This window comes from Thunnus thynnus, chromosome 14 (genome assembly GCF_963924715.1).
Source record: "Thunnus thynnus chromosome 14, fThuThy2.1, whole genome shotgun sequence".
Taxonomy (NCBI): Eukaryota; Metazoa; Chordata; class Actinopteri; order Scombriformes; family Scombridae; genus Thunnus; species Thunnus thynnus.
The window spans coordinates 12,768,114-12,786,741 of NC_089530.1; the positions used below are offsets into that span (position 1 = coordinate 12,768,114).

Sequence of the window (18,628 nt, forward strand, 5' to 3'; positions counted from 1 at the left end):
GATCATCCTGTGTTTCTCTTGTAAAGAAGCTATGACCTCGCTAGAACTCATGAGATGTCTTGCAACTAAGCAGTGGTGTTCATAAACCCAGGTTACATTAATGACATTTGACCAGTTAAACTGACCCATATAGAAAATACCAATCTATATTAATGTGTTCTACTCCATTTCCAATATATATTAATGTAGGGTATAAATTTCTTTGGGTATGTGGGTAGGCATTTCATCAGCATTCTTCTAGCATTAAATGGAGCTCCTGTTAATTATTCATCATCTTTTCAGCAATTGATGCGTAATGGAAAATGCTGACTCAAAATTTTGTTTTTGTATTTATCTATTTGGGGCATGATTTCTTTAAAGTATTAGGTAATGATAAATATGCTCAGTAAACTGAGGCAGATTACAAACATAGCCTCTATGTTAAAGAATTAGCCTAATATTGCCTCCCAGGCTATTTTTTCCCAAACAGGATTCCCTTCTCATCACATGGTGCATTAGTGACTGGAAGCTCCTGCTACAGCACACTGGTGCACATGATTCTTCAGAGGTTCAGAGTAAACATGTCAATGTGGGTTAGAGGTATGATTGCTTCTGTGTGTCTCTGCATGATCTGCATGATCAGTTAATCTACTCTCTGCCATCACTCACTGAATGTGAAGAACACAAAGCACTGCAGCGGTGGATTTGTGCTTATATTACTGTACCATAAAAATGGCCATTGTACATTCCTTCCCAATGTAGGACTCATCCCACTAATGTTTCATTATTCATAAGAATAAATTGTTGCGTGTAAGGTTTATCTTGGCAGGATATTGGAAAGAATCTGCCCCAAAATCGCCCTGAAACTAATGTTTGTCTCTTTAGCACCAAGGATTTCCATTGATCATCTTTATAAATCTTCTTGTCACAGCCTCGAATCGATTATGTTTTGTTACACTTAACATGATACTCACTGCTGGGCACAGGGCAGATTGTTTCAAACCTTCCCGCTCGAAGCCCAATTTGGCATAATTTGGTCTAATCTGTAATGCAGTGATTAGATAAGGCAGCTTTGATTACAATCAAGTATTCACCCAGGACACGGAATCAGCAATGTTAAATTGCCACTACAGAAATTGATAACATTTACTTAATTATATACAGTAGCTTTTAAGTCTCGCCTCCTCTGCCTATTTATCCAATGCACTGATGACAATTATATGACAGAAAAACTTGTTAGCTGTTATTTGTGAGGTCCTATGTGAAATTAAAATGTGGTAATGAGAGAAAGAGAGAGAGAGAGAGATGTGTGGAAAGACATCTGGCGAGACTGTAGGTGTCAAAATTTCAATGAATGGGTTGAACATGTGGAGTGCAAAGGTTCTGGCAAACACTGCAGACATTAAAGGTGCATTATCCAGTACACTTTATCATGCACGTGTTGCTATGAGCTCTGGGAAACAGGGGCCTGCATTTTAATTTTCTCTCTCTCATTTTACTTCTCTTTTGCTTTAAAGTGGCAAAGCTTTGTGCCCTCATTTTCATAGAAAATCTGCAAGCAAGGCTACACGTGGAATGAAATTTGAATAGAACCTTTATGATATTTGCAATTCAACAAATCCACGCTCGTGTGGCACAGTAATGAGTCACGGAAAGTAGAAAAAAGTTATTATTAATACTTCTCTGTTACATCCAGCTTCTGGATATAATACGATGAAGCAATGCAACAGAATGTAGGTTAATTATGTATTTAAAATTCATTCATTCATTCTTTTTGAGAGGAAGTTTTAGGATAAATAGTTCATCCCAGTTTCTTTTTTCAATGTCCCGAATGCGTATTGAATGAGTGTGGCAGGTAGCACTTAACCAACAGCTTCGGATAAGCAGAGACTGGAAGATGTCTGAATGTAGGATGTGTGACGATACTGCAACGGATTATAGCACAAGCTCATTTCCATCCACACTACAGTTATACAGTTTGCCTGCCAGTGAGGAAACTGAGCCAGACGGAGGCTGCACATTATAACACTCACTGCATAAATGCTGCTTACAAAGATGAAAATCAATTGGGACTCCAGCCAAACCTTTGCACCTGTCTCAACTCAAACATCAAACGCATTTCAGTTGGCAGATGTGAATATTAGATAGTCGCATAGATAGAATATTAGAAGTCCCATTTTAATTTTTTTTTTTTTTTTTTTTTTTTTTTTAGCTCTGGCACTTCTAAGATCTTTAAAGTGACACATTAACCAGGACATCAGAACAATAATTAGGAAGTGCAACAAAATCTAATGCCTCACATTTTTCTGAAATAATAAATTCAATAAATATGCTCACTGTCACTATCCACATAGGTTTTATGGCTGTAACTTCTGTAGCTCACGCTCCGTGAAGCACATTGTACTTCCACCTGGAATAAAATGTGCTATATAAATAAAGTTTTGCTTGCTTGCTTAAGTCACACTCAGTCAAGTGCTATGTTATGCATTAACCACAGTATTTCTACACCACAGCCTCATTCAAATCATTATCATTCATTCTCATTATATTAAAACTCCTGGTGACAATTTTACAGCTCATGAACTAGCTCAGGAAATTAATGACAGAATCATGACAATAACAAATTATAGTTCATTCAGTATATTTCTTATTGAAGTATAGCGATGCTGCTTTGTATAACATCTAACATCTATTACAGAAAAGAAAGAAGTAATCATGGGTTTGAAAATTCACATACACAGATGGACACCTAGGATAGCTAGTTATTATATTGTACATTAGTCAAACACACATTTCTTGTATATAAGGCCAGTAAATGAAATAACAAGGTCAGACGAATTTATTTCAGCCATTTTTGTAAATCCAGATGGGCTTCAGTCTGGAGAAAATAAAAGATTGCCTTCAAATTGCAATGACTGTTGCAGATTGTTTAACATGATGGTGGTCCAATCATAGTATGGACAGCCTACTCATGAGAGACAATAGGTCTCATGAGTGGATACATTATGAATACATTATTAGCGGCTACCAAGGAATATTTTTGTGTTTTAGAGGACCAGATGCAATCTATGATGCAAACCATGTTCCCTCATTAGGTTCCAATATGGCAGGATGCTAATACCTCCTAGCACACTGCTAAACAAATACAAAATGTACTTAGGAATACCAGGAAGAAGTCAAATTCCTTTCATCACAAACATAATTTAACCTCCATGGGAAAGCAGAGTGTGGAGTAGATTTATATTATTTTTATTTCTAACCAAAAGCGAGAAAACTTTCCCACCACTCGGTTTTACTACTGCTGTAAAAGCAAAGGCTAGACTCTGTGCTTCTTACATGCCTGAGATTCATTTATTGTTGGCTATTTCTATTATTTTATCTTCCCCCTACATCTGTCAACTCTGCTGTAAAAGGATTATGCCATTGACTGAATTTTCCTCCATTCTGAGTTTGAAAAGTCATGTGAGATAAAGTAGACTATGAATACTGGAATTGAATATTTCTAAAATTATCAAGATTATATCTTTAGATATCAGTGAAACATTTTTATATCACTCTGACAAAAAAAAATCCTATCTCAAGGTCCACTTAGTAGCTTTTTCCGTAGTTTTCAAATACATGTTGAAATCTTCTGCATCAAATAATTTGCTCAGTTGACATTACTTGACCTGAATGTAACAATCATGCAATAAGAGGTGGCTTTATATGGTATATATATTGAAACATTCAGTATGCATGATGTGTCTATGGTATATGGCATATGTTACATGATATATAAGTATTTCATATTCCCTCCACTTGGCCACTTTTTTTGACTTATGTACCAAAACAAATGTATTATTACTGAATGTAGACATCACAACAGAAAAATAACTGCAGTGAATTCAAATATATATAATATTTTTAACGTTTTTTTTTTTTAACTTTTCAAACTATCTCTTTAGAGTTGGGTATATCAGTTGTGGGCAGACATCTATCTGTCCAACCAAGTTTTAAATGTCTCAATTTTACCACAGTTTTCAAGTCTTATTGTTACACTTCACCATAATGAGACAAGAGTTTGACCTATAATCTACTCAAATAACAGATACTATTAGAAATGCTGCCCTGAGCTAGAGGGAAACTCATAGCTTCTAAGTTAATAATACTAGCTTTCATTTGATCCTGCTGTTACATGGTATCCAGTGATAATGGCTGGCAACAGGTAAAGAAAATATTGTGGGAAAAACAATTCCATCAAAACCTCAGTACAGCTCAATGAAGCCGAATGATCCCTCTCAAGCTCGACTGGATAAAGTCAAACGTCTTGGTCGCAGACATCAATCCTGTTTATGGCTGTTAGGCTGGAGGATGTTTTCTTGCTCTGCTGTTCAACACAGCCCCTCACAGCAAATGCTTCCAAAAGGACAGCGCGAGAGCAGTTATTCTGCAGCTCAGGGCAAAGCAGCTGTCTTCTTTAGCCATGTACTCATTTATGATTGATGTACACAATCCACCAATGTTAATTTTACTCATTGTATAGTATACAGCAGTCAAATATTCAACTAAATGATGATTATGTATTGTAGAATAAAGGGCAAACATCAGATGGCAAATATTTGTGCAGCAAAACTGAAAAAGAAATATGTGCCACAAAACATTCATTTCCTGGGATTAGGCAATGTTTGCCATCATTGTTTATGGAATCAGATTCTAATACTGGGACACGGATGCTTATGTGACTGGCGCAGATGATGACATTGTCCATTTGCTGCTTGGACAACCAAAGAAAATGATGCATGATCCTGCTTCTAAGCTGTTTTGACATGGGTCAGCTAAAACATGGCTGCGTGCCCTGAAGTGAACCGCTCTCCGGAGGTGCAGGTGGAATATTCCAGATGTGTACAGCCAGAGCTCGTCTTTGCAAAGAGACTGGCAAAGGCAACATCTCACTGGGTAAGCCAAAGCTGTAAGATCCATCAAACCGAATGAGCTAACGTCCTTTTTCATCATCCGCACCAAGAGAATAAAGCCTATGGTTCTCTGTGTTGGAATCTGCATTAACAAGCTGCAGGAACGTGGGAGCAGTGTGGGCAGAGAGCTCAGTATGTATAGCGCTATAAGGCTTGTGAATGTCTTGTAAGAACTGTCAGTGCATTCAGATTGCGGATATGCAGTTTTGATCGACTCATAATTTTACATTTTGTAGTCAGATTTCATGGTTGAGCTCCAGGGTATGCAAAGTGAAATACAAGAATGTAAAGAATATAGGCTCGTGAAACTTTTGAACTGACCAAAATAAACTGCATTTCATTTGTGTACTCCCAACATGGCTTGAAATTAACTTCTTGGCTCACTAAGCACTATAGCTAGTGAATTTTAACTTGAACACCACTCAGACTTTTTTTCTTGCCAAGTATTTTCACCTTAAATAATTGTTCACAGCAGCCTTGAAATGTTGTGGGATTTGCACCATCATGAAAAAAAAGAAGAAAAATGAATGACTACAGGTCTCATGATATAAACCTGTATAATTGGAACATGTGCTAAAAAGCTTCAATTTGTCTGTCTACCATGTACATTTATTTCTTTATAAATGTGAACACCTGAGGCTAGAGCTGACTCTGGCACTGAATAGATATCTTAAAAATTAATAGCGCTATCTGAATTATAGTGATTTATTTAGAATATCACCCTGTCTGTACGGCCAAATGGCTGCAGAGGTGTGGTTCAGTGTTTACTGCATAAATGTAAGACAAAATCAACAGCTGTCACTTTATTCATGGAGGTACAGTCAGTCTTCTTCAGACCATTAGTCACCACATGTCTTTTATTAATAGCACAATTAAGCTACATGCTAAGTAAGACAATCGTAATTACAAACCATGTTTCAAAACTACTTAAAATATAATACAGCAAAAATATTCTAAAAAGCCATTGTAAAAGCTTAGTAAAAACAAATATTACAAGTTGTAGTAATAAGTTGGTAATTTATACAGATTTTCAGCGCAGGTGTTAAACATTTTTGTAAACCAGGCATTGATTTAGCTGAGATTTTATAAGCTTTAATGAGCGCATGAGAATTTTATTGCCAGTTTACATCTTTTCTTTGTTATATCTGCTTCCTGAGCTGTCCATAAATCTCAGATATTTTCCTTTCTGCTCCTGCATTACTAGAGTGCTCTCTCTGTCTGCTTTGAAGAAATTAACATCCTTTTTCATGGGGGGGGGGGGTTCCATTTCCTGTCGTGAGTCTGGTTGCATAGAGTTCATTATAGCGAGACCCTTCAAATGGTGGGCAAATATTGAAGTTCCAATATCCAATAACTCTTATCATACAAACTGTTCCTTATCTGCCGAAGAACAAAAGAGGATGATCAAACAATCACGATTTCAAATGGCCCCAACTTTTATCCTGACCATAAAGTACCCAAATCCAACTTAATATCTAACAGGCAATTACCACTTAACTTAAACTCTGCCCTGAGGTTACAAGCAATTTCATCAAAAGGTGACGGATTCAACGTGTTATTTTCCAGCTGGTAAGTAGCGCAAAGCTAAACAAATTTCACCATGATTTGTAGACAGATTCACAACATTTATATTATATCAATCACAGAAAAAACAAGATAAAGGGGAAATAATATATACCAGAACAGGGTCAGTGAGACCGCTTAATGGGTGTCATGGTTCCTGCTGAAAGAAAGGCCCTGCTGATGTGGATGATTGGTCTTATGACAATGATAGATGGTGTTTCCTGGAGCCTTGCAGGGTCCTGCAGTGCTGCCAGTGACACTTGGGAGTCCCACTAAATGCCTGTGCCCATGTCACAGACCTACAATGAAAGCCTGAGGGGAATGTAGGAGAGATAATCCAGTGACACACATCCCATCAAAACTTTTACAGCACTGGGCAGTGGAGGGTGACAACAGCAAGTCAGGGACAATATGTTTTTCCTCTTAACAGAAGAACATTGAAGGACAATTTCCAATTGGCTCTTGTGTCTATGTAGAAGACCTTGTTATTGAGTATTTTCTTATATTAACTGGCTACCGGAGAGCCATTATTCATACCGCATTATGGTTGGCTTTGGGTTTATATTTCTTCTGTCTTCAGGATGGTTTCATAACCAAACTTGGTTACATTAATTGGAATCTAAATAAAAGAAAATCATAAGGCACTATAACTCTTTTATTATAGCAATGTTTCCTCCAGCTGCTTATTTTAGAAAGAGATCCAGTTACTGACCGTTGATAACATAATGTAGCATGTTACATTTTTGTCTGTCAACCATAACTTTAAACCATGTATCTAAGACAGCCATTTTAACCTCATAATACACTGTAATAAAACTCTTAATTGGCACTTATGATACAGATTTGGTCCATAATGAGTTTTAATCAAAGTTTCCTATCCTTGTCTAAACCTGTAAAGGGCACAATTAAAGAAAAGGATTTGCTGAAGGGGGATGTTCTAAACTCATTTAGGTGTCAAAGAGACCTTCAGCAATGGCAGACACAATAGCGTACTGTGTAATATGAGCCTAGAGGAGAAGGATGGATCTCCCAAGGAGTGAAATTTTACAATAATTGGGGTAGATATCTCGGCTCTCCATTTCAACCAGGGGCCAATCTTTGGGTGGCATTTCATTATAGCGACATGAATTGTCACCATAATGAATTCATCAATGTTGGTAAGATAAATGACTCAACAAGAAATAGATAGGGCCATCTTCCCGATCTGATCTAGGAAATTGTCTTTTTTATGTATTGTCTTATTAGAAAAAGGGACAGCTATTTGGACTCTGCAACCATATGAACATCTTTTTCCATTTAGCATGTTTGAAATATTAATGGCAACATTTGACCTATTCTGGAAACACGCACCATGCAATGATGGAGTTAACACATTTAGATAGACCTTTGACCTTATTGTGTTTCCCCATATGGTGCAAGATAAACAGTAAACAGAAAGAAATGGTATTTCTTCTAAAATTCCTTTTCTCACTAATACTCAATAGCTGATGTTCTTGCTGGAAAATAGACTCAAAAACATTTTTTTTCTGAAACTTTGAAATTGTGCACTTTTCCATTAGTGTTTCCTTCCTCTGTCAATTAATGCAATCCTCAATTTTAAATTAAATTTGACTGAATCTTGATTAAATAACTACAAATGAGCTCATCCTTACCCCAAATTGCACAGAGAATAGTTGCTCTATATCATACTTCTTAAGATGGAGGAATGAGCCGTATTGTCACAAGCAATATTAATAAGAAGGAGGCTACTATTTAGGCTGTGTGAGCTTGAACTTAGTTAATGCTGTGGTAAAAGTGAGGTTTTTAGGTGTCTGGGTTACTAGTAACAGTGATTTTTCCAAGAAATCTCTCAAAAACATGAGTTTCAAAGTTTATGTTTGACCTGGGAAACAGCAGTTGACTAAACCATCTCATCTCATGCTGTTCCAGAGCAGCTAATAAATGTACCTTGAGGTGTTTTGTGAACTACTGATTCTAAGATGAACTTTTAAACTCCACTTTTAAGTCAACATAGATGAGAAGTACACTTTGGCTTAAAGCACCTCAGACGAGAAGTTGTGAAATGCTCTGAAAAATGGAAATTTAAATATATGCAATTCTCTAACAACTAGGAAAACTCCATCTGCTGAGGAAGATTGTGTGATATGATCAAAAGCTCCATAACAGCCACTAAATGGGCCTTGAGGTGAGTCAACTTCAAAAGCAACATTTTAATGTGTATCAGATTTGATAAAGATCCATTTACATGCTGAAATGTAATCGACATGCCATGTTTAAAAAGTTGATTGCCACATTGTTACACATTGTACAGTATATTGAAACCATTAATTTACTGCGAACCAGTGCAAATACAAATTCTATTATAATCTACATGGTGTTGCACTTTGCACCATAGTCAGATTTCAGTTTTCAAGTTTATGTGAGTTAGTAGGTTTACCGTGGCAGGAAAAAGGATGCTCAGAACTAAAATCTATTTTCGTGTCTGTGCGGAGGGGGTTTACTTGCATTCAAGTAGAACTATATGAAAGTGAAGGACAGGGTTATGAATTATGTAGGAGTGGGAAAAAAACCTGCTGACAACAAAAAAAAAAAAAAAACAGACTCCTCAAGCATAGCTATACTGCAGCAGTGCTACGCGGGCGCCACAAACTCCGCAGGAGCAAAAGTAAGCAGACAAAAACTCATTTATAAATTAACATTATAGTGTTCTTCTTCTTTTCTTATAAATGTTACATACTATATATGTAGAGCGTCTACTCCAGCATTCAAAACTTCCTTGCCGTCCTATCGGTTGTCAAAAATTATTCATCCTGAAAACAGAGGTGAGGTTAAAATCAGATATCATGTTCCTCACAATGTCTTTACAATGTTGTGCAAACATCTGATTGACTGTGATCGCTTTGTATGTACTGCTGTGTGTAGCAGGTTCTCCTACAAAGGCATGACAAGTCACATTTGGGGGCTGCGCTTGTTTGTTGTCATCTCCGTGCTGAGCTAAAGCAGGTCTCCAGGATGCTGCAGTCATCTCAGTAATTACATTGTCATTTCCTGCACGTGTAGCACTCTGCTTAACCTCTGCAGCACGCCGTATGTCTAATCTATTTCAAGAGAATGACTTGTAATTAGCAAAGTGTGCACATTTGCTTTAAATGCAGAGTTATTGTGATCTTATGCACACTATGCAAAGTAACAGGAAAAGGCTGGAGACACAGCTTTGAATCATTTATTTTCACTCCATCACATTAGTGTTTAGGGACAAAGATATTTGCTTGTTATCTTTAATTGTCCTCCCCGTGGTATTCAGTGCAGCCAATTATACTGTCTTGTGAGAGACATTTATATTTGCGAAAGGTCACATTGTTCCAATTCTTGCACATATTTATCAACCAGTCACAGTTCCTGTCCTCATAATAATTAATCAGGAAGTGAAGCACAACCTCAAATCAGATCTTGGACTAAATTTGTTATCAATTTCAAAATGTAACATGCTTGTATACGATCATGAAATGAAGAAGCATTTGATTTAAGTATGTTTTTATGCTGAAGATTGTTAATGGTAATTCTACCCAATTTCAAAATCATCCATAATTAGATTAAAGTGAACAAAAGCACCTCATCTACAAGCCACCTTCATATAAAACAGAATTGGGCATTTGTTGAGCGTAATTGTAGTCATGGAAGCAGTCCGATCACCTAATGCATCTAATCAGTGGACGTCTTGATTTTATGGTTCAAAACCTTTATTAGTGTATAAAATAAAATCACTCTGTCTTGCCCACTTGGTGCCCTCTGCTCTCTCTGCTCCATGCAAACAGATCACATCATTATGATGAATCTGTGCAAACCTGGCAATTTTTTATTGTTGTCACACCAAACTATGTTGTGTCACTGTAAGCAACGTGTAAGGCAACAGGGGTTAAATGTCTTATTGTTCTGAATTCCTAATGCAGTGTGATGCCGTAGAGGAGTCATCTTTCATTGGACACAAAAGACAATTAACAAGAACAAACAAGCCACCAAAAGGTTTTGTGGCACCTGAACAGCTAAAACCAATGTTTGCCATGTTCACCAACTTAGTTTAGTGTGTTAGCATGCTAACATTTGCTAACTATTAAACATAAAGTACAGTCACGCTATATGTTCCAACACAGGAAAAAACAGACAGTATGAATATCTCTATGTCAAGAGCTACTGTGCAGTTCATCACAAACTCTCAAGGTTCCTTGAGCTGCAGATTTTTCTGCAGCAGGAACCTTCAAACCAGAGACAGACTGTGTAATTCAACTTCAGTATAGACAGTATCTTGAGTCAGAAATAGTATAAGTAAGGTGAGGCGAATCTCTTAATTGCTCATGTTCACACATCGTTCAATTAACACTTCATTTAGCATTTATGGAATGGCAATGAAACCCATTTTAAACCACAAACTCATTTTCATTAGCTTGGTTCATTTCAGTTAACTTCAATCCAGGTCTGTTAGTAAGTTCATTTCATTTCAATTCAATTCACTTTTCACTAGATGTTTATTTCATCTTATCTGCATAGTTGTTTTAAGGGCAGGTTACTTCACAGCTGCTGAACTACAATGATAAAAAAGGCATCAGTCATAAGGGTAAGTGCATTTATTCAGAGTACTTGTAGGCAGGCAAAGCTGTTTCTACATTAGATGCATGGGTTTTTGCTGTTGTCCTCTTTAGTTTTGTGGCGGATGGCCTGAGGCAGGAATGAGGCTGTCTATCTGCAGTCCACTCGGTACGGCAAAGACAGAAACCCGATGGGATGCAGTTCAAACTGGCAGCGTGGGGCAGCAGATATTTTCTACAGAACATAGACTCTGGGAGCAGAGTGAGTGGGAGTGTGCTGTCTGTGCATTTCATAAGATGGTGGCTATGTCTGAGTGCTCATTCTGTCATTAGTATGGAGGGTGAAAAAGCTTTCAAAACACACCCTTGTGGTTGAATCACTGTGATCTGAGAGCCGTGAAGCAGCCATTACAACTCGGCCCAATAAAACTGGAGACACTTTTCCTTTTTGCAGTAAGTAATATGGTGCAACACACTGTATTTAGCAAAATAAGCATTATGACATTATTAAAGGTAATGTCAATTATATTTTCACTATAATCAATCATCTTAATCACTGCACCAATTCTACGTCCAGCAGCTTTTCTGTGCCACTCAGATTGACCTTAAAAAGCTTAAATACATGGCAGGAGTCAGATTGAATGAAAAGGTTGGGTAATGGGTTGGAAAGGCTACCAGCATCTCTACTTTTCACAGCAGTGTTCAGAAGCTCTGTAAGCTATTAGCTATGAACATTTTTCTATTAGCTATTACAGCATCTATTTAGGGGGACCCTCTTGCCCTATCTGCTTTACAAACCTCAAAAATCATATTAACATGCAATCCCATTCCCATGAACATTTTTCCACTCTGCAATTTCCTGATAATAACATTTGAACTTGCCTCACTAAAGGGGCCAGAATTCAGGATCAGACCATAACAGCACTATTATTTTCATACTAATATATTACTATTATTTCCAGGAAAAACAGCTGAAAATGGTAATGGTTCAAGGGTGCTTTTTCCATGTTTCATGGACACTCTATCAATTACTTACACAAGTACCTTATATTTCATCTGGAACTTAGTTAATCTGACAGTACCTTCCAGCCCTCTACTCCACCTGCCTGAGTCCAGCCAAGACAGAAAGTGCATAACTTTAAACTGTGTAGTCTGAGTTTTGCATCACCAGCTCGCATTGAGGTGTTGACATCGTTGTGGCATCCATACCTGGCAGAGCCAGCTCCCTGTCTGTTTGAAAGGCCCTTGTTGGAGCAGTGCCAGCACACTGCCTCGCATTCTTGTCCCCCCTCAACTGCTCACGCTCCATTTATACGTAATATAAAGCAATCGTCAATTGATCTGCAGCTTTTTTAAGAACATTTGTCTTGGAAGGGGGATTAATGGCGCAGAGGTGCAATTGCTGGCTTCACAGAAGCGTTTATAGCCTTTTGTTTTGATGAACATTTTTCAAATCACAAAAAGGGGACATCCATTCAAATTAAACATAATACTTAGCGTCTGACGTTCAGCTTAAGCAGTGATGTTTATCCCTCCAGCTTTTCTGATAAACAATTTGGATTTTCTTCAAATACACAACCATTTGTTTTGATTTGCCTTGTTTCACTTTGGTTTAATTAGCTTTGATTTAATTGTTATGAAATATTTACTTGAATTCTTATGTCATTTTTGAAAAAACATAGCAGCAGATAGCCTATGAAAAAAATACTCAGCCTCAGGGTATTTAGTCCTCATAGTTATTTGTTGTGTGATTGCGATTTGCTTTGCCACAGTGAAAGAGCATTATCATTCTGCCTCTGAGTTATGAGGCTGTTAGGAAGCTCTACCTGCAGCCTGCCGATTATTACATGATATCATTATAGCACTTGGTCAATTACTGCAATTCACTATAGGGATTAAAATGTTTTATTTTCATGTATACTTAACATGTTTTTGGTGAAACAGGTAAGCTGCATATCCTGCCCTTTCAGCATATCTACAATAAATTAGCAGTGAGAAGTGTCAGATTTGTTGACTAAAGTATGTCTTTATGTGTGTTAGTTCTAAAAAAGTAAAAAATAAAGATACATAGATTGTGTGAGATGAAACTGTTATTATTTGTCCCTATTTCCAATTAGAGAATTCAAACTACTAGATTCCAGTCAGTCTTAATCAAATAAATTTAAATGGCAAAGGATGCTAATCATAATTCATCTGTATCAAACAAGCAAGAAGGTATGACAGGCTGGCATCTAATGAAACAGAATATTATTTAATTAATATATTAATAGATTGCCAGTATTCCTCCAGACAATATTTTGCCAAGACAACAGCCTCTAAGTAACATTTATAAGGCAGCATGCATATGTTAAATATTATAATGGAGCACACATTCTGTGGTAAACACTGTTTCTTTTTGTGGGAAATAAAAACATAAACACATCCAGAACACGGCCAGATTCAGAAACTAACCTTCAGCACAGGCAGCAAGGAGAAAAAAATCCCGAGAAATGCTGTGCTTTTCCTGTACAAATAATAAACATTTCCTGTATTTGCATGCTAGGCACACCTTCCCGATGTTAACAATGCCAGGTCTTCGTACATCAAAGCAAAAAGTCCTTGGAAAAGAGTACATGAGGATGGAGGTGTCTGTGGGCCTTGTTGGTGAGGCATGTCAGGTTGCTTGCTAAGTATAGCAAGCAAAGAGAAAGAAATGATTATGCAATGAGCGGAGTAAATCTCTTCCGCCGAGCACAGATGCAGAGAATGTTGCTGTCTGTGCAAATAAAGTCTGATGGGTAAATGGATCAAAATGATGGCATTTCAAAACATTATGAAATTATATATTTTTTTCTACCCCCACAGCTCTGAAAATGATTACTGAGCGGGGTAAAATATTGACATTGAGATTCATGGCTCTTGATTAACCATATACTGTAAGTCTCAGGGGCATGTAAACTAGTTAAACCATGTTATTGATATATGGAAATTATGACATGCATTAAATAATCCACTCTTCAGTTGCGAGGTTGACTCATGCATTTGATGATACTGAACATGTCTTCGGGGACACTTACACTATCGTGCACAAAATATAGCACAATGTAGTAGAAAAATACATCTGAGGCCTAGAGTAAAATGTACACATTTTTTCTTTTTTTCAAGCTTACCTTTCATGGCTCATTGGGAATTGAAAGACAGAAATACTCCAATCACGGTGCTGTAGAAGAGACCCACACCAACCCTGCACAAGGTTAAGAGACATTTCAAAAACTTATGTTATTCAAATATCAGTAAAGCATTATATTCCCTAACCCATTAGTTTTTAATTTCATACAATATTTTGCAATAGCGAATTCAAAATAAGCAAACATTTTACTATACAGACACAACTTCATCTGAACAACATATTGTATGAAGCACCAGGGGAAATATAACAAATAACCTGCAGCACACAGTATAGAAACAGGATATTACATCTAAGGAAGCAGTCTGCTGACTAAGGGAACCTCCGAGGCGGACAGCCTCTCATGCCTCACAAAGGCACAATTGATCCGGTCCAAGCACCTGCTTGAATAACCGAGGGCTGGAAACTGGATGCAGCCAGGACAATGCAACACACCTCAGATTCAAAGCCTCTTTAGAGTTATGATCACACACTTCCTTTTCAAGCTAATATTGTTAACAGGATGATATTCATTATTACTTTGCTTCTATTTTGATACTCATATTCGTTTACATTCTTGCATACAAACTTAAATAAGAAGATGTCAATATGTGAAAATCTAAAATCTTTAATATGTGTGCCGATCAACCCTTGTGTTTTGTTGACATTGATTTAATCCCTAATTGTTCAGGGTCCCACAAACTCCACTGCCGTAGGTGTGTGAAAAAATATTAATGATAATATTTATAAACAATTATCATAAAATTAGTAAAGGAAAACAACGTATGTTTTTTGAGCTGTTTAAGAGGATTAAACTGGGAAGAAATTATGTTCATATACTACTTGTTTCTCATTATAATGTGGTGAGAAATCTCATCGCTGCCTGAATTATATTCACAGACTACGTTTTATGTTTTTGGCAAAATGTTAATAAAGTAAACATGTTGTGTCTTGTACTTTAAGTCACTGTGGACTTTGTGTCAAGCTAAGACCACAAACTTTCCTTAACCTCAACCAAGTGCTGTGAGTGCCAAAACATAACCATAGAGAAGTTTTATAATGTTACGTACCGAAAGAGTGGATATTAATATTATTATAAAAAAAAAAAGAAATATGTTGTCACCGTGAACATTTTAATGATACATTCAGTATTCAAATATATCATTTTGTGTTCATTAATTCATTTCATTTCCACAGAAAACATAATTCAGGAAGTGTTACACTTCATTTAAAACATGTATTTGTTGTTGCAATTTAGTGGTATTCAGTATGAGCATGGTGTCAAGGAGACACATATAATCATCTATGTGCTTGTTATGGCTGGCTCAAACAACGGACATAATAATGGACACAAATTACTACATATGAGTCTATTAAAGTAAATTAATCAAATGGATGAATAAATGAAGACCAGATACCTAGCACCACAAAGGTTCTGCTACAGAAGGATGGAGAGAGAGAGAGAGAGAGAGAGAGAGAGAGAGAGAGAGATCTGAATAAAAAAGACTCAGCCCACTAATCAGCCCAGGTGCCTGCCAACAGATGATCAACCTAGAGGGATCAACAGGAAACACCAAAATAAAACAGGATGTAACAGTGCTCATCAATCAATTATTTCTCTATTAAGGGCTTTCCACAAGGAGACAGACAATCACAACATAATGTCTTTGGATTCATCACTCTGCATTGTTTTGAACATATTGTCTTCACTCTGTTTGTTTTTAAGCCAGCAGCAGTGTGATAATGCAGCACAGGAAATCAAAATATATGTCATAATAGCATCACAGTAAAATTTTAGTGGTGTCGTTACCCATCAAAACGAAACCCTGTGCTTATGGACTCCAAGAGCAATGACCTCTCAGGTGTCATTGGGTACAAAGATATGCTCTGTCCAACTTGATTCATGTTCTGGCCACTCTGAGTCATGGCTACTCCCCATCCAATTACCATCCCATAATATATCAAGGGAATCACAGCTACACTGAGCAAAGTCAGAAGTGACTTGAAGACACCTGTGGGTAATGGACAGTAGTGGCGTCTGGTGCGGATCACACCACAGATGTAATGATTCAGTTGAAAAGGCAGTGAAGGGAGGCCAGGTCGTCTGATAAGTAGGTCAAAAGGAAGATGTGCTTGATCCTTTTCCTCTGCTCCTATGGCTAAGACTTGGCTTCAATTATTTTTTTCCTCTTTTAATAGAAAGGCAAGAAAGAAAAAATCTATTTCATCATCAGTTATAGGGAAAAGAAAGTGCGTTCATCAACTCAAGGCTATCAAAAAAATGTTCTCCTTGCTAATGGGTTACGTGAATTAATATTCATAAGAAAGTCTGAACTAGAATTGGTATATTGGATGTGCAGGTCAGGATAAATGTGTCAGGGATAATTGCTTATGGATGGTATTAAATAAATATAACACTTCAAAGGTGGACTTCATTTAGATTTGTACATCTAAGAAGAGATGTTATGTACAACCTTGACATGCAGAAGTGTGATTTCTTGACAGATCTGTAAGATTTTAGACTATGCTGCAGATAACAAAGTTGGAATGAAATCCAATGGCATTAAAGTTTTATGGCCTACATCTTCTTTGTTCTGTTATATTTTGACAAGATCGCGGGGTGAAATGTTAAAGATGTAAATGCCTACTGTCTGTTTGAAGCAAAGTTTTCATCCGCTCTGTGAACTATCAGAATTCACTTTCCATTTTCCATCAACTTTTCCCATCCTGATATCAAAGTGACAGACTGTTCCCCCAAAAATATTTAATATTCCACAAATGTTCAATTACAGTATGCGTGAACGACACAAAAGTTGATTCAGGAAAGTGTATCGTAATCATTACCTAAACTTTTACAATTTGTGGAGACTAGAGTAATTATTTTCACTGCACTGTTACCTTTATGTAACTATCAGAACAACAGTATGCCAACTCACTATGGTCCCCTATGCTTTCTGATTCTCAGTAGTGACCTTTAGTGACCTCCCAAAACTAACCTCTGCTGTAATGTAATGTAGCATGGCCAGCACCACAAAAGAATGTGTTCTTCCTCTTTGATTTCCCACCCATCCAAGTTCATTTTAAAGGACTGTCACGATTCTTTCCTCAGTCCTCAGTGTCTCCCTCTCTGTTTCCGCTTTCCCAGTGGCTCTCCTCATCTCTCTCCCTCCTGTGTGTGTGATTGTGTAAGTGGAGACAGGTGTGCTGGAGTCTGAGCAGAGCCCCACCAGCTGCAACCCGTTCCATAATCAAGACCTCTTCTTATACTCAGCCCTGCCAGATCATAGCCTCTGCACCAGTCAGTCTACGCTTCAAGCTATTTCTCCTGCTTTTATCAGTTTTCTTGTTGTTGCCGCCTGTTTTCCCAAGCCTGACCCTGTCTCTTGTTCCCTGCAGTTCTGTCTGCTCTGTCTCCCCATTCCTGCCTCCTATCCCCTGCAGTCCAGTCTGCTCTGTCTCTGGTCCCTTGTCTCGTCAGCCCTGCTTCCCTGTTCTGGACCCCAGTTCTACCCAGCTTCCGCAGATTCCGCTCTGGATTTGCCCCCTTGCCCCAGCCTGTCTCAGCCCCAGTTTCCCAGCTACCAGCCCAAGCTCCCTGAGGCCTCCATTCCCACTCCCCTGCCTTAAAATAAATACCTTGTTTCTATCATATCCCAGTCTCGCCTCTGTCTGCACTTGGGTTCACCTGCTCCGCCCCCCATATGACGATGAAATGATACCAACATGCATATCTGAGCTACTTCACAGCTGAATAAATGATCTCCTCAGAGCATCACTTACTGCAACATACCACTCAGTAAAGATGAATAAACGATGTTGGCAGAGCTAACCACAAAAATTGTATCCCATGATAACAACGTGGAGGTTGTCATGGATCACTACAGCGCATATTTAATAATATTTTGGCAGTTCAAACTCCAGACTTACTTCTTACTTGTGTGAGTGCAATGCAGAGGAAATGTGGCAAAGCAAGGGCACAAGGCAGAGAGAATAGCCCCTACAGCAACTTAGGATAGAGCTACTGTACCAATGTAAATTCAGTCCCAGAGCTGGTTTTGGGGCTATGGGTGACTGCTGGCATGCTTCTTCTGTTGCATTGAATTCCATTAAATAAAGTATTTTTGCTGAACAGTAAAGCTGATGCCAAAACAGAACAAAACTAAAAGATAAGCTAAAGCTGATGCAAAAAAAAGTTGTTTTTGCAAGGGTTGTTCACTGGAATTAAAGGTAGAAAGGGCTAAAAAGCCATTATAAGGAATGCATTTCTTAATTATTTTGCTTAATTAAAACCTTGTGAAAGCAACCAACATCTCACAGAAATTTAATTTAATACTAAGTGATTAAAATATCTGTTTCTATTATTATCACTATGTCTTAAAAACCTTCTTTCTGGGTGAGTCTTAGGA

At 37.6% G+C, this 18,628-nt stretch overlaps 2 long non-coding RNA genes across 2 annotated transcripts; one reads left to right on the forward strand and one right to left on the reverse strand.

Annotated features, from left to right (window-relative positions):
- Positions 1–13,036: 13,036 nt before the first annotated feature.
- On the reverse strand, positions 13,037–17,377 carry LOC137197614 (uncharacterized). Its single transcript, XR_010931481.1, has 3 exons — positions 17,219–17,377; positions 14,227–14,300; positions 13,037–13,742 (listed from the first exon to the last, which is right to left on the reverse strand). It is a non-coding gene; the product is annotated as an uncharacterized lncRNA (long non-coding RNA).
- Positions 17,378–17,438: 61 nt separating this feature from the next.
- On the forward strand, positions 17,439–17,873 carry LOC137197615 (uncharacterized). Its single transcript, XR_010931482.1, has 2 exons — positions 17,439–17,520; positions 17,619–17,873. It is a non-coding gene; the product is annotated as an uncharacterized lncRNA (long non-coding RNA).
- Positions 17,874–18,628: the final 755 nt, after the last annotated feature.